The sequence below is a fragment of the Ursus americanus genome, chromosome 36 (assembly GCF_024610735.1).
Source record: "Ursus americanus isolate L20-20 chromosome 36, mUrsAme1.1.p, whole genome shotgun sequence".
NCBI lineage: Eukaryota > Metazoa > Chordata > Mammalia > Carnivora > Ursidae > Ursus > Ursus americanus.
In genome coordinates, this window is record NC_142162.1 from 27,546,375 (window position 1) to 27,559,801 (window position 13,427).

The window sequence follows — 13,427 nt, forward strand, 5'->3', positions numbered from 1 at the left end:
ACTAGAATGGCAGGAAGATTTATGTTAGGGTTGTTTATTGTACTGCTAGTTTATTTAACAAATACTGAATGCTTCCTATGTGCTCAGCATTGTCTTATGTAATAATACTGTAGTGGATAAGATAGACCAGGTTTTTGTTCTCATGGAGCTTTCAAGTTGGAGCTGTCAGACGATATATAAGTAAACACATGAACCAGCTAATTTTAAATAATGATAAGAACTATTAAAAATAAAACAGTTCTGAGGTTTCAAGGCCTCTAAGTTTCCAAATAATTAGGGTTCCACTTAACTGAAACATTATAATTGTGAGGCTAGAATGAGCAAGGGGAGAGAAATGAGGCTGAAGAGATATGGGGTAGGGTAGGGAGAACGTTGTAAGTTCAGGTCACTTGCTACTGACCCAGAAAATGTAAAATAAAATATACACGGAGGGATGATTCCAGGGAAAATGTGAATATGACTTCAAAATCATTCTAAAATATGTACCTTTATTTAAAAAAAATCTTGATTGTGTGCCTTGTTGACTTGTCCTGTATATGCCTATAACATAGGCATTTTTGCTAGCATATGAGGAAAGAGAATCTGCAAGAAAATAAAATAAAACAAAAACTGCATAGTTATGAGGGGACTAGTTACTTCCCATAATGGCTAGACTTGGAAACTTCTATTCCCTTACGTACATGTCTGACCCTTTGGTTTCAATAAGATAATCAAACCGTGTGACATTAACATATTTCCAATGTCTAGGTTATTGAGTCTTCACATCAACATTCACTTCTAATTGGGCATACCCAATTCCTTTTAAGACCCTCCTCACTAAGGGTTCCAAATGAAAATTCAAACAACTATCCCAGAGAAAGGGGGAAATTTAATGGTCCATGTAAGCAAACTGCATTAAGGACAGGAATCTCCTGGACCTGTGGACAATTGGCACAGTTAAATTCTGCTCACTTTGTTTCGCCAACTCCCATTTCTGCTTCTCTCTACTTGCTACTTTCTTTCACTTAGACCAGCTTTCCCCTCAAACCTCTAACCATGACTTCCGGCAGGTCATATTTTCTTAGTTGGTCACCTGAGAGCAGCTGTTCCTCTTTCCTTAATTCCACTCCAAAAAATCTGAGGGAGGAGAGACTTGTGTTTCTGGCTATAACTGAGTAATTTGACTAGCCCTCCCGAATTAGTAGCAACTATGAAACTGGACAATATATATGAAGTGACTGTTTTGGGATAGCACAAAACTGAAACTTCTAAAATAAGGGAAACTTAAGCAATCGAGCCCCACAATCACCCAGGTTCTTGTGGTGTAAAGAGGCTGAGCTGAGAAGACAGAGATCATAGTGCAGAGCAGCTGAAGCGGTTGGAATCAATGAGGTGAGCATCAAGAGGGAGTATACAGAGAGGTAACCTGAGAAGTCCTTGGGGATGCCCACAAGTCCACGGCAGAGGGGTGGGCTGTACATAATCAGAATAAGATCACCTGATGCTTACCAGATAGCATTTGCTAGAGTTGAGAATGGAGTATAGATACCAGAGGTCAAGAAGTGTTGGCCTAAAAGCAGTAGTCGGGAGCACCAAGTTTCCGGGCCTTCTGATGTGGAGATCTTTAACAGTTGTGGCATCCAGCTGAAACATTAGAAAGGTTGTACCTTCGGAGTAAAAACCATGCCCTAAAGTAAGACCTCCCTAGGCCTAGGCAAGCTCTGACAAGATTGTAAGGGGAGATAGAGTATGGAGATTGAGTCCTGCCAAGTTAGAACTTAATGAAATTCCTTGGGCTTCTCATAGATATGAACTAATAACAAAGTATAAAACCAAGCCTATAATAGGTTAAGGTGACCACTCAGTAACTGAGGAATCTGCTAAAACAAGAATCATCACTTTTCAGAAAATAACAGAATCCAGAACCTCTATGACATATACACAATGTCCAGTATTCAATAAAAAATTACTAGACAAAGACTTGACATGTGATCCATAGTTAAGAAAATTAGATGGCTATTGTTATTTGTTACATTGTTATTTGTTAATGCAGGTATTATACGTTATGTTTAAAGATCAAATGAAAATGTTTTAAATGAGTGAACATATAGAGGATCTCAGCACAGAAATGAAAATTGTAAAAAAACCTAATGGAAATTCTAGTATTGCAAAGTTTAATAATTGAAATGAAAAATTCACTGGATGGGTTTAATTGCAAATTGCAATGGTAGTAGAATGAATTTGAAGACATACAAACATAGTTGTACCATAGGTATTTGAAAATAGAGGGTTGAAATGTTGAGAGACCCAGAAATGTGGATTTGGGGTTCATTCAATGTTTGAAATGTTCAAGATGTTGTCCACCCCACCCCCTAACACATAAGCCTTAAGATTCTGTCATGAAAGAACAATGATAATTCTTTCAATTAGTTATCAAGTACCTAATATGTATGGAGAATTGTTTTGAGTACTGGGGATACAACAGTGATAAAGTCTATGCCTTCACGGAACTTATATGCCAGAGGGACAGATCATTATTTTCTATATTCATATTGATAAATGCTATAAGAAAAATAAATCAGAATAAAGGAATAGTGATGGAGGAGTGCTATTTTAAAAGATTTTATTTATTTTAGAGAAAGGGAGAGGGAGCGCAAGCTGGGGGAGGAGCAGAGGGAGATAATCTCCAGCAGATGCCATGCTGAGTGCAGAGCCTGACGCGGGGCTTGATCCCACAACCCTGAGATCATGACCTGAGCTGAAATCAAGAGTCAGACACTTGACCGACTGAGCCACTCAAGTGCCCCTAGAGGAGTGCTAGTTTAGATTAGGATCATCAGGGAGGGCCTTTCTGAAGAGGTGCTAAAAGAACAAGCCATGTGAATATCCTGTGCCACACTATCCAATAGAAATATAATACAAGCTACCTACGTAATTTTAAGTTTTCTAGTAACCACATTTTAAAAAACTGGTGAAATTTTGATATTTAACCAATACACCCAAAATATTACCATTTTAATAGGTAATCAATACTACTACTGAGATATTTTGTATTTTCTTTTGTATTAAATCTGAAATCTAGTGTATATTTTACATTTACAGTGCATCTCAATTTAGACACTAAATTGTCATTGGAAATATTTGATTGGTATTTAGCATTCATAAAATTTATATTTGAGTAAGTATGTTCAAATACTTATGTTCCAAGCATACTTAAAAGTTTTCCAATAACTGAACCAAGTATTAATTTTTTCCCTGTAGACTTTACTTTTTAGGGCAGTTTCAGGTTCACAGCTAAATTAAGTACAAAGAAGAGAATCCCCAGATACCCCATTCCTATACACGCACGTGCGCACACACACGTGCATACACACACACACACAGCTTCCTGCACCAATGTAAAATTATCTGTTACAATTGATAAACCAATACTGTACACATTATCAACCAAAGTCAGTTTACATTAAGATTCACTTTTTGTATTGTAAATTCTCTGTGGGTTTGGACAAATGTATAATGACATTTATCTACTATTATAGTATGCAGAATAGTTTCACTGCCCTAAAAATCCCATGGGTTCCACTTATTCCTCCTTCCTTACCCCTTACCCTGGCAGCCACTGACCTTTTTACTGTCTCCATAGTTTTATCTTTTTCAGAATATCATATGATCATAATCATACAGTATATAGCCTTTTCAGATTGGCTTTTTTCACTGAGTAGTATGCATTTAAGATTTCCCTATGTCTTTTCATGACTTGATAGCTCATTTCTTTTTAGCTGATTAATATTCCATTGTATGGATATATCACAGTTTACCCATTCACCTATTGAAGGACATCTTGGGTGCTCCAAGTTTTGGCAGTTATGAATAAAGTTGCTATAGACGTGTAGATTTTTGTGTGGACATAAGTTCAACTTCTTTGGGGAAATACCAACAAGCAATTTTTTTATTGTAGTAAAATAAACATAATGTAAAAGTTACCATTGTACATTTTACATGTAAAATACACAATTCATTGGCATTAAGTACATTAACAATATTGTGCAACCATTACCATTAACTAGTTCTAGAACTGTTTCATTACCCCAAATGAAAGCTCTATTAAGCACACAGGTATTAATTTTAAAGTTTAAGCTAATTAAAATGAAATAAAATTAAAAATTGATTTCCACAGTCATACTGCCACTTTCAAGCACTCAGTACGCACACATGGCTTGTGGCTAGAGGCTGTTGAATAGCACAGTTCTAGGGGAAGAGAATTAGAGGCAAAGAAACAATAAATACAAAGTCCTTGATACAGGAATATACTTTTTCAAAGAATGGTTAGTTGGACAGTATGATGGGAATACAAATAGCAAGAGGTAGGAAATGTAGTCAGTAAGGTAGCCAAGAGTGAGATAATGAAGGGCCTTGCATGTCATAGTAAAGATTTTAGATTTTAAGGGTGATGGAAAATTTATAAAGAGGTTTAAAATGATCACTTTGGCTGTGTGTTAGAAAGATTGAAGGAGGTTCAAGAATGGTGAAGGAAGACTTACAGTATTCCAGGTCAGAGATGATGGTACTTGAACTAGGAAGATAGCTGGGGTGATTGATAAGTGTTTGGATTCAAGATATATTTTCAAGGTTTAGTTTATCGCACTTACAATGGATTGGATGAAATATGTAGAAGAAAATGTATTCTTTTTTTTTTTTTAAAGATATTATTTATTTATTTATTTGACAGAGATAGAGACAGCCAGTGAGAGAGGGAACACAAGCACGGGGAGTGGGAGAGGAAGAAGCAGGCTTCCAGCAGAGGAGCCTGATGTGGGGCTCGATCTCAGAACGCTGGGATCACGCCCTGAGCGGAAGGCAGATGCTTAACGACTGAGCCACCCAGGTGCCCCAGAAACTGTATTCTATAAGGTGGAAAATACTAAGAGAGAAGCAGGCTTGAAAGAAAATTAAGAGCTTAGTTTTGACCATGTTATGTTTCAGTGTTCATTGCCATCAAGTTGTTGCAATATTAGAGCAAAATGGCAGTTCTGATATTTCAATGTTATGAGTATTACTTCCTTAATGATTTGTAGTAAGAGTGATAAAAATATATCTTATAGAGAATTAATATAGGAGTGGATTGTGAAGTGCATATGCCTTATGTATCAGATAAATGGTAAATATAGTTCATATACTGTGAAATAAGGGGCTTTTTGAAGGATTCTGGTGACTCTCCAAGATACTTTTATCACATTGCTTAGTGAACATCCTATTTCATTAATGTTTTCATATAGCAATAGTTATGTATAGTTTAGAAAGCATGGATGTCACTAGGTTTTTGCATTAATTTTTTTCCTATGGCTACTGCTTTGCATCTTAGTATACTTCAGATTTTTTTTTAAGTTCTTATTTTTAAACGTTTATTTTATTCTAAAATCTTGGACAGGATTTTTACTGAAGCTTAATGACATTAGCAACCATCATTTAAGGAGCAAGGAAAACACCTTGTTAAGTGTTTTCCGTGAATAATCTCATTTGATCTTCACAACAATCCGCTTAGATAGATATTGCAGAAAAATGTCTAGTAGAGACTATTAGATGTAAATTAAGGTGAAAATCAGAACATAATACAGTTATCCCTTGTGAACAAATAGTGTTAAAATGTTAAATAAATTGCAAAGGCATTTAGACTTGCTACCAGCAGCCTTTCTAAACTTAACACCTAACGATAACGTTGTCACAGGAGACAGTAGATGTGGTGTAATGAGCAGAAGGAGAGCTTGAGTCCTGATTGTATTTCTTACTAGCGGATTGACTGTCTTTGGATAAGGCATCTATTTTTCCTTTTACTCTCCCCTCTCCCCACCTTCAAAAAATTTCAGTGTCTTCAGCTGAAGAGTTGGGGGACTAATATCACCTATTCCACTTATTTTGTAGGGTTGTTGGGAAAATTAAAATGCATATAAAAGCATTTCGTAAATGGCATATTTAAGTTTTAGAGGAGAACGCTGGGAAGTTACTACTACTACACGTCTATTATTTTGGACTAATAACTGGACTAATACCAGTTCTGCACGCTGTTACACCACGGGCTGTCAATCAATGTCTCATTCAGAGCATTCTTGTATTAGGAAGATAACCAGGTGCAAATGAACTCTGAGCTCTGACAGGATCTGCAGTACATAAGGCTTTCAGGAGACAACCCACCTGCTCCACACTTCGAAACAAACAGCCCCATTCACAAGGGTTCTCTGCTTACCTCAGTTTCATCTCTCTCCACTATCTTCCCCTCAACTCCTGTATCCCTGGTGCACAGAACTACTTCCCTAACTGCTCAATGCAATCTCATTTTTGGATTTTTCCATCTGTTGTTTCCCTTACCTAGACACTCTTCCTTTGTAACATCAGCTCCTCATGTCATCTCATGAAAGCCTTCCCAGACACCCAGTTGTACGCCTGTCAAGAACTCCTTCTTGTGGTCGTTCTAGCACATTGTATTTAAATTGTTTACTTGTCTGTCTTCTTCCATAGACTGTGAACTCTGGGAAGGCAGGGTCCGTGTCTGCCTTGTTGTATCCCTCGCATCTAGTATGGTCCTCACACGCTGTGTTTTTTCAATAAATATTTCTTGATTGAATAATGTGAATGGCCCGGAGTTTTAGTAAACAGATGATGCTCTTCCAACCACTACGCTTGGTTTTCTGATATTCCACTAGGGCTGGACGCTTGGACTGAAACATTTTCACCCCGTGAGGCTGACCGTCTTTAGACCCAGGCATGCAGGTAGGAACCCATTTGTCTGAATGATCTGACTTCTCGGCAGAACCACGCCTACATCACCTGGAGTCGAATGGCGTGGGTTTATATGACAGATCCACAAGCAACTGCAATGCTCTCTAGGCAGAGAGCTGGAAAGAGGACCTTCAAGAGCCACCGGAATCCCTGGAAAGATGGAAGCATTCATCTCATCACGGCCTCGGGCAGCGCTCTCTACACACTACCTCCTCCAGCGCGCCAAGGCGTTAGTCCCACCCCGTCCCACTTGGCTCCACCCACCTGGCGCGCCCGGGTTACTAAACCCTAGCCGCCAGGGTGAGCGAAGCGTTCCTAAGCCCCGCCTCCGGGGCGAGGGCGCGCTCCCCCTCCCAGCTCTGCCTAAGCAGTTCCGTTAGCAGCGGGAGGAAAAACCGTCCTTCGGGTCCCCGCCTCTACACTCCCAACGCTTGACTCCCTACTCCCCCTGCAATCACTACACAGCCAGCTACGGAGGCCCCTAAAGTACAAATATCACCCAAGCCCTGGCGTATCCTGATAGGTTTTGTCCTTGTTCCTCCATTCGGTCCTAAGGGCCTGCGTTCAGTTTTTGTCAGGAATCGGGCTTGTGAGCTTCTTCTGGCGGCAGGAACTCCAACACTCTTTACGGAAGTGAAAGTTATTTGTTTTTTGTTTTTTGTTTTTTTGTTTTTTGCCGCTGAGGCCTCCCGCATTCCTTCCCTCCCACCTCGCGGAATTGTGGCGGGAGGGGTAGGAGGAAGTCAAGGCGCCTGCGCGGAGAGGCCGCTTTCCATCCGGGTCTCTGTCCGTGCGGTGCAGCAGGTCGGTAGGCGGGAAATGGCGACTGGCTGAAGGAGCTGGTTCTGTTGCTGCTGCGGGCTAAGCGGGAAAGACACCACACATTGCGCAGTCGGGACCATCGCCGGAGCCTGAGGACACTTCTCTGTCGTCACAGTTAGGTAATCCCCCTCGTCCAGACACTGCCGCTGCTTCCAACCTTAGTCCTCCTCCTCTTCCAGGGCCGTCTGCCGGGGTCTCCTCCCCTTCTTAACCGGGTTCTCCAGCGGCTCCGGTGCCTTGGTAGGCATGCACTATTGGCGCCTTGTAAGTGTGCCGTGTGGAGCCGCTCTTCTCTAGACTTTCCCCTGGAAACAGAAAGGGAGCTCACTTCCCGCCAGCTTCAGCTCCCAGGCTGCGGCCTGTGTTGTGATTTCTGGGGTTAGATTTCACTTTGCTACCCACCCCCACCCCGATCTCACGTTCCCAGTCCCAAACCCTATGGTCCCTCCGGGTAACTGGGTTAGATCAGCTTTTCTAACCTTGGCTCACCTAATGTTTTCGATATTTCATTCCTTCTAATAGGGTGCTTTTAGGGGGGCGTTGCTCTTTCTCAGTTTTTATAAACATCTTTTGAGGATCTGGAATAAGAGATTTCATCAAGTTCTGTTTATCTTCTATACTGTTAAAATGTTGGGTTGACATTGTTACTTTTTCGAATCAAGAGTGGTAGTAAAGGACAGCCCATGTGGAAGGCCTGTGGTTTCTGTAGTGGTCAATTAAGGGTGAATCTTATCGGCCATAGTATTCGACGCTTTCTTTGGGTGTTAAATGAGTATATGGATGTTTACTTTTTCATTCTTGACTAGAATTCTGTGGTAAATAATTGCATAAGTAAATCGCGTTTATTTACTTCTCACCCTAGTGGTGGCTGGATGTGTGAATGATGTTAAGCACTTTAGAGTACCTTAGGGAAGCCTAAAGAGATACTGCTCGTAAACTGCCCTAAGATCCTGAAATGCAGTGTACTTAGTAAATGTTCCTCCAAGGCAAGGATTTCTCTTTCTAGTGCTAATAAAGCGGTACCATGATTACTGCCCAATATGGGTATACAAATTAGTGACTTAAATGATAGATTTATCTTAGTAATTTTCAGATTGTAGATTTCTTTATATACAGTTTCCGCATTCTTTGCCAAGTTTTAAATTTTCGTTTGTTGTCCAACTGTAATCCTTATAAAAGTAAGGAAACAGCTAGTTAAAGCTAGTTTAACTCCCCCGCCCCCCTTTTTTTTTTTTAAACATTGGGGACCAGTTGTCCATAAAGAGAAGTAATGAGGCTGTTGGTGTTTGTCAGAATTTTTTTCCATCTTGTTCAATTTGGGACCTTGGTAGTTTTTTTTCCCTTTAGTAAAATTCAGTTTTTTAAAATATGGTTTATGTTACACATCAGCTGATGTTTATAACTCAGAGGTTTTCAGTTCTCTAGGTTCAGTTTAGAAGACTTCACTTATGTTAGCATATTAGGATTAAATTTAAGTGATAAACAAGAACACACCAACATCATTATAGTTGTTATTTGGTAGATTCCCCCCAAGGTCATAAAGAAAGTCAAGGCAAAAGTAGCTCTTTGGTGAAGCAGTCTTTTAGGATTGAATTGAACCTCATACTTGTCTTCTAGGACCAAAAGAATAGGGAGTGGGAAGTGGAGGTGAGGGCGAATTGGATACTTGCTGAGCCTATTTGTTTAAAGAACAGGGCTAAATATATGACTTAAAGGAATGTAAAATAAATTATTGGACTCGTGTAGGTTTTATCTCAATTTTAATGACCTTTTTGGGTAGTTTATAAAACATTGTTTTTAATAAAATTTGGTTTACAGATAGCTGAGTAAGCGTTGTACGTAGATTTTGTCTTCAAGAATTCTCCCAAATTGTTTTAATTCTGCATTCATTCAGTACCTGTGCTCTTTTCATACTTTTCTCAGTATGGGTTGAAAAGATGTAAGAGCTCTAAGTGGTATAGTCCTTAATCTCTGTGGACTTGTAACTGTATAGAAATTCCAAATAGGATTGTATAAAAAACTGAATAGGATTGGTATGTTTTATAGTATTCTACATAATGTCTCGGGCATTTCATTTGAGCTAGTAATGGTATTCTTTTTCCACTGTTAAGAAATTAAGAATTGGGGAAGTTTTTTCTCTCCCAAATTTATCTAGCTATTCTCATGTTTGAGATTTCTGGTCTAGAGGTTTCTTCACAAGATTATTATAGAACAAAATCCATACTGTTGTGGTTTTAAAAAAATAACTTGGACCTGTTGTTCAGCAGAGGTACTAAGCTTTAGACTTGTAACTATGGAATTAATTGCAGATTGAATGAAATGGTATTAAATTATCTCAGTGATAGGAGACTGTACTTTGGATTAATGCAGTAAAGAATAAAGTGGTTTGTTAGAATTTGAAGTAAACAGTCTGTAATTATATTTGTAATTTACCAAGTTGTTGTGAAAAGCATATAGAAGAAAAGACACTGTAAGTCATAAATACCAAATGTTCTGAGAAGGCCTCAGATGCTGTGTGCTAAGGTAGTTATTCTGGGTAGGTTTAAAAGTTACCTGACCATTTTAGGGGCGCCTGCTTGACCCAGTTGGTAGAGCGTGCGACTCTTGATCTTGGGGATGTGAGTTCAAGCCCCACGTTCGAGGTATATAGAGATTACTTAAAATTTTTTAAAAATTAAAAAAAAATTACCTATTTTAACTGGATTAACTACAGAGGGTTATTTGCTCTACTTTGAAAATGGGAAGATTTAACAGATACACGATAAAACCATACAGTTGTAGTTTTAGTTGTCACTTATTTGACATTTGCCATGAGGCATATATCTAAGCCAGACATATATTCAGTAATGGTTGTATATGACTACATTAATTTTTAGCTTAAACTGTATTAAATTGTAACTGGATGTACAGATTACAGATAGATTATGTGGTTGACTGTGTAGTATAATTTGAGAATTGCCAGTGCCAAGCTTTGTGTCTGTCCTGTGTGTTATGGAATTCTTTTTAAAATGATCTGTTTAAAATCACAAATTTTCTGGAAGAGAAACTTTATTATCTTTTATTGGCAATATTATCCCATATTAGTTTATCAAATAAACTTGCTGATACCACAAACAGGTGAGGGTTCAGAGGCAGTGGAATGTAGAAGTAAGCTTTTATGCACTCACTGATCAGGAGAGGTGTGGCATATAGGAACACGGTCTAGCAGAGAGAAAGGCATGGTGGGGGTTGAGTTGTAGTGAGAAGCTTGGGTTTCTTAGGGTCCTTTAGAAATCTTGTGAATCTGACAGTAATGAGGGGTGAGACTAAGTGTGGTCTAAAGAAGAATGGTAGAACTGTAAGGGCAGATATGGCTTATAGGTTGGCCAGCCCTTTTGTTTGTTTCCTTCGTCTGCAGGTCCCCCAGTTAGTATGGTATTTTTAGAAGAGTGAAGGGAAACACTGATATGCCACTGAAAAAAATAGTGTTGTAAAATTCTTACATAATGGGTCTTTTAACATTATTATAAGGTCACAGTAGGCCAGTTGAGTATATTTTGGATCCCCTGTTTTATGGTATTCATAAACTCTCCTGTATTAATTTAGAGAGATTGTAGGAAAGGAAGTATGTTTAGATTAAACATGAATCATCAGCAGTACTTTGACTTGAGGTCCTAGCAATCAGGTTTTCATAATAGCTATAATAGTTTTAGTACAAGGAAATGTGTTTACTGCTTTAGAGAAACATAAAGCTGTGCTATTAGAAGGCACTTGAATACTTTAGAAATAATTGAGATTAATATTTAGTAATAGTTGCTTATATAGTTTAGGAAGAATGTTCTTTTCTTTGGACTAAATACTTCCATATCAAGAAATTCTTTGGCGGGGGGTGATGGTGCCTGGGTGGCTCATAAGCGTCTGCCTTCGGCTCAGGTCAGGATCCTAGGGTCCTTGCTCCCTGCTCAGCAGGGAGTCTGTTTCCTCCTCTGCCCCTCCCTCTATTCATGCTCTCTCTCTCTCTCAAATAAATAAATAGAATCTTAAAAAAAAAAATTCTTTGGGAACTAAAAAAGCAGAGATGTTGCTAAGAATAAATAAGAAGGGGAAGATTAAGACCCTGTTAGCAGCATAACCTGATATCTTAAGTTTCTCATGTTGACCAGTTTAAGTAATCTTTAAGTAGGAATTTAAATTATGCCTTATTGAAAAAAGAGTATATTACTTTTTTTTAAAAGATTTTATTTATTTATTTGAGAGAGAGAGTGTGAATAAGCAGGGTGTGGGGGAGGGCACAGGGAGAGGGAAAAGCAGATGGGGGCTCGGTGACCTGAGCCGAAGGCAGACACTTAACCAACTGAGCCACCCAGGTTCCCTGAGTATATTACCTGTTAAAAATATCCAGAACACATAAGTATCTTTTCAGTTGAGAAAAAACTACGATTATTTGTTTTAGTGATAATTGCTTTCTTCCTGGTATTCCCCAAACATGTATGATTATCCTTTTGCGTTGAAAATGATTAACCTCTCATTGACCTTATGAGTACCTGCTTTAGTATATTTTGTTAAATAAGATAATTATACAATCCTTTAATTTTCTGAGGTACTGATAAAAATTATTTGAAAAATATTCACAGTCACCTTTCAAACAATCATGCATTTTTTCTTTATTGGGAGTATACCTTTTTATTTTATTTTTTTGGTCATAGCAAACAAAAAGTATTTCTGTTAGAGAATTATGATTATACCTTGTCTTTGACTAGTTATTTATTTATTTTTAAAGATTTTATGTTTAAGTAATCTGTGCCCCCAACGTGGGACTCAAAACTCATGGCCCCAAGATAAAGACTTGCAGGCTCTACTGACTGCCAGCCAGGTGCCCCTACTAGTGATTTAAATGGAAATTCACTCTGGGTACCTGGCTAGCTCAGCCATAGACCATGTGACTCTTGATATTGGGATTGTGAGTTCAATTCCCATTTTGGGGGTAGAGTTTACTTAAAAAAAAAAAGTTCACCTTTCATAGCTCTTGTCTTCAGTTTATCTCCATCAAAATGACTAGTTTTTACGTGGAAGGTAGTGTAACAATAGTAGGGATTATTTCAGATACTGTAAACGTATTTTGGGCAAAAGCCTTGGTGTTTTACTACATAATTTTAAAGGTTTTTAGTTAATAACTATTTTTCTTTTTTGTCAACATCTTATTGGTTCTTTATAAATTAAGGTTTTTTGCAGTTTTCAGATTTCTACTAGCCAGAAAGTAGGTTTAATATTAAATTAATTTTCTTTAAATAGAAGTTTTAATCAAAGAGAAAAATAAGTAGCTGTATTTCTCCTCTTGCCCAGTTTAGGTGAGAACTACTTAAATAAAAACCACTCTTAGGAAAATTCTGCTTAAATTAAATTCACTTTTTTTATTTTCAAATTTTCTTTGTTAATGTATCTAATAAGTACATTATAATATGTATGTAAACAGGTGACCCAGCAAATTAAAAAACAAAAATGTTGATATATATATGTGTTCTAGAAAGGATAGTAATATGGTGAAAAATAGTAGATTGGAGTGACAAAATTCCTATTGGTTTTTGAGGAAAAAGAAAAGGTTCTCATGAATATTATGGTACTCATTTCTTAAGAATTCAAAAATTGTATTTTTGCTAACACTTTGTGTTATAAAGTGTTATTGATAGGAATTTCTTTCATACCATGTAGTTGAATGCGCTTTCTACAAGATGTTTAAACTATATTTATTGGAGGTAGTTAAAATTAAAACAATCTCCAAATTACTGTTCTATTAAAGATTAGATTAAAGAAATAAAAAATGTCCCCAGCAGGACCTCCTGCTGTCCATAACATACTGATTTTGCCCTAAGGGT

At 37.9% G+C, this 13,427-nt stretch overlaps 1 protein-coding gene across 3 annotated transcripts in view; it reads left to right on the top strand.

The window, feature by feature from the left end:
* Positions 1-7,461: 7,461 nt before the first annotated feature.
* Positions 7,462-13,427, top strand: part of CTDSPL2 (CTD small phosphatase like 2) — an 80,477-nt gene continuing 74,511 nt past the window's right edge. For 2 of the 3 annotated variants that reach the window (XM_045772308.2, XM_045772316.2), the window contains exon 1: positions 7,462-7,694. The gene's annotated coding sequence lies outside the window, so the exon portion shown is untranslated. The remainder of the gene's footprint in view (positions 7,695-13,427) is intronic. The other variant, XM_087859200.1, reaches the window with a different exon arrangement.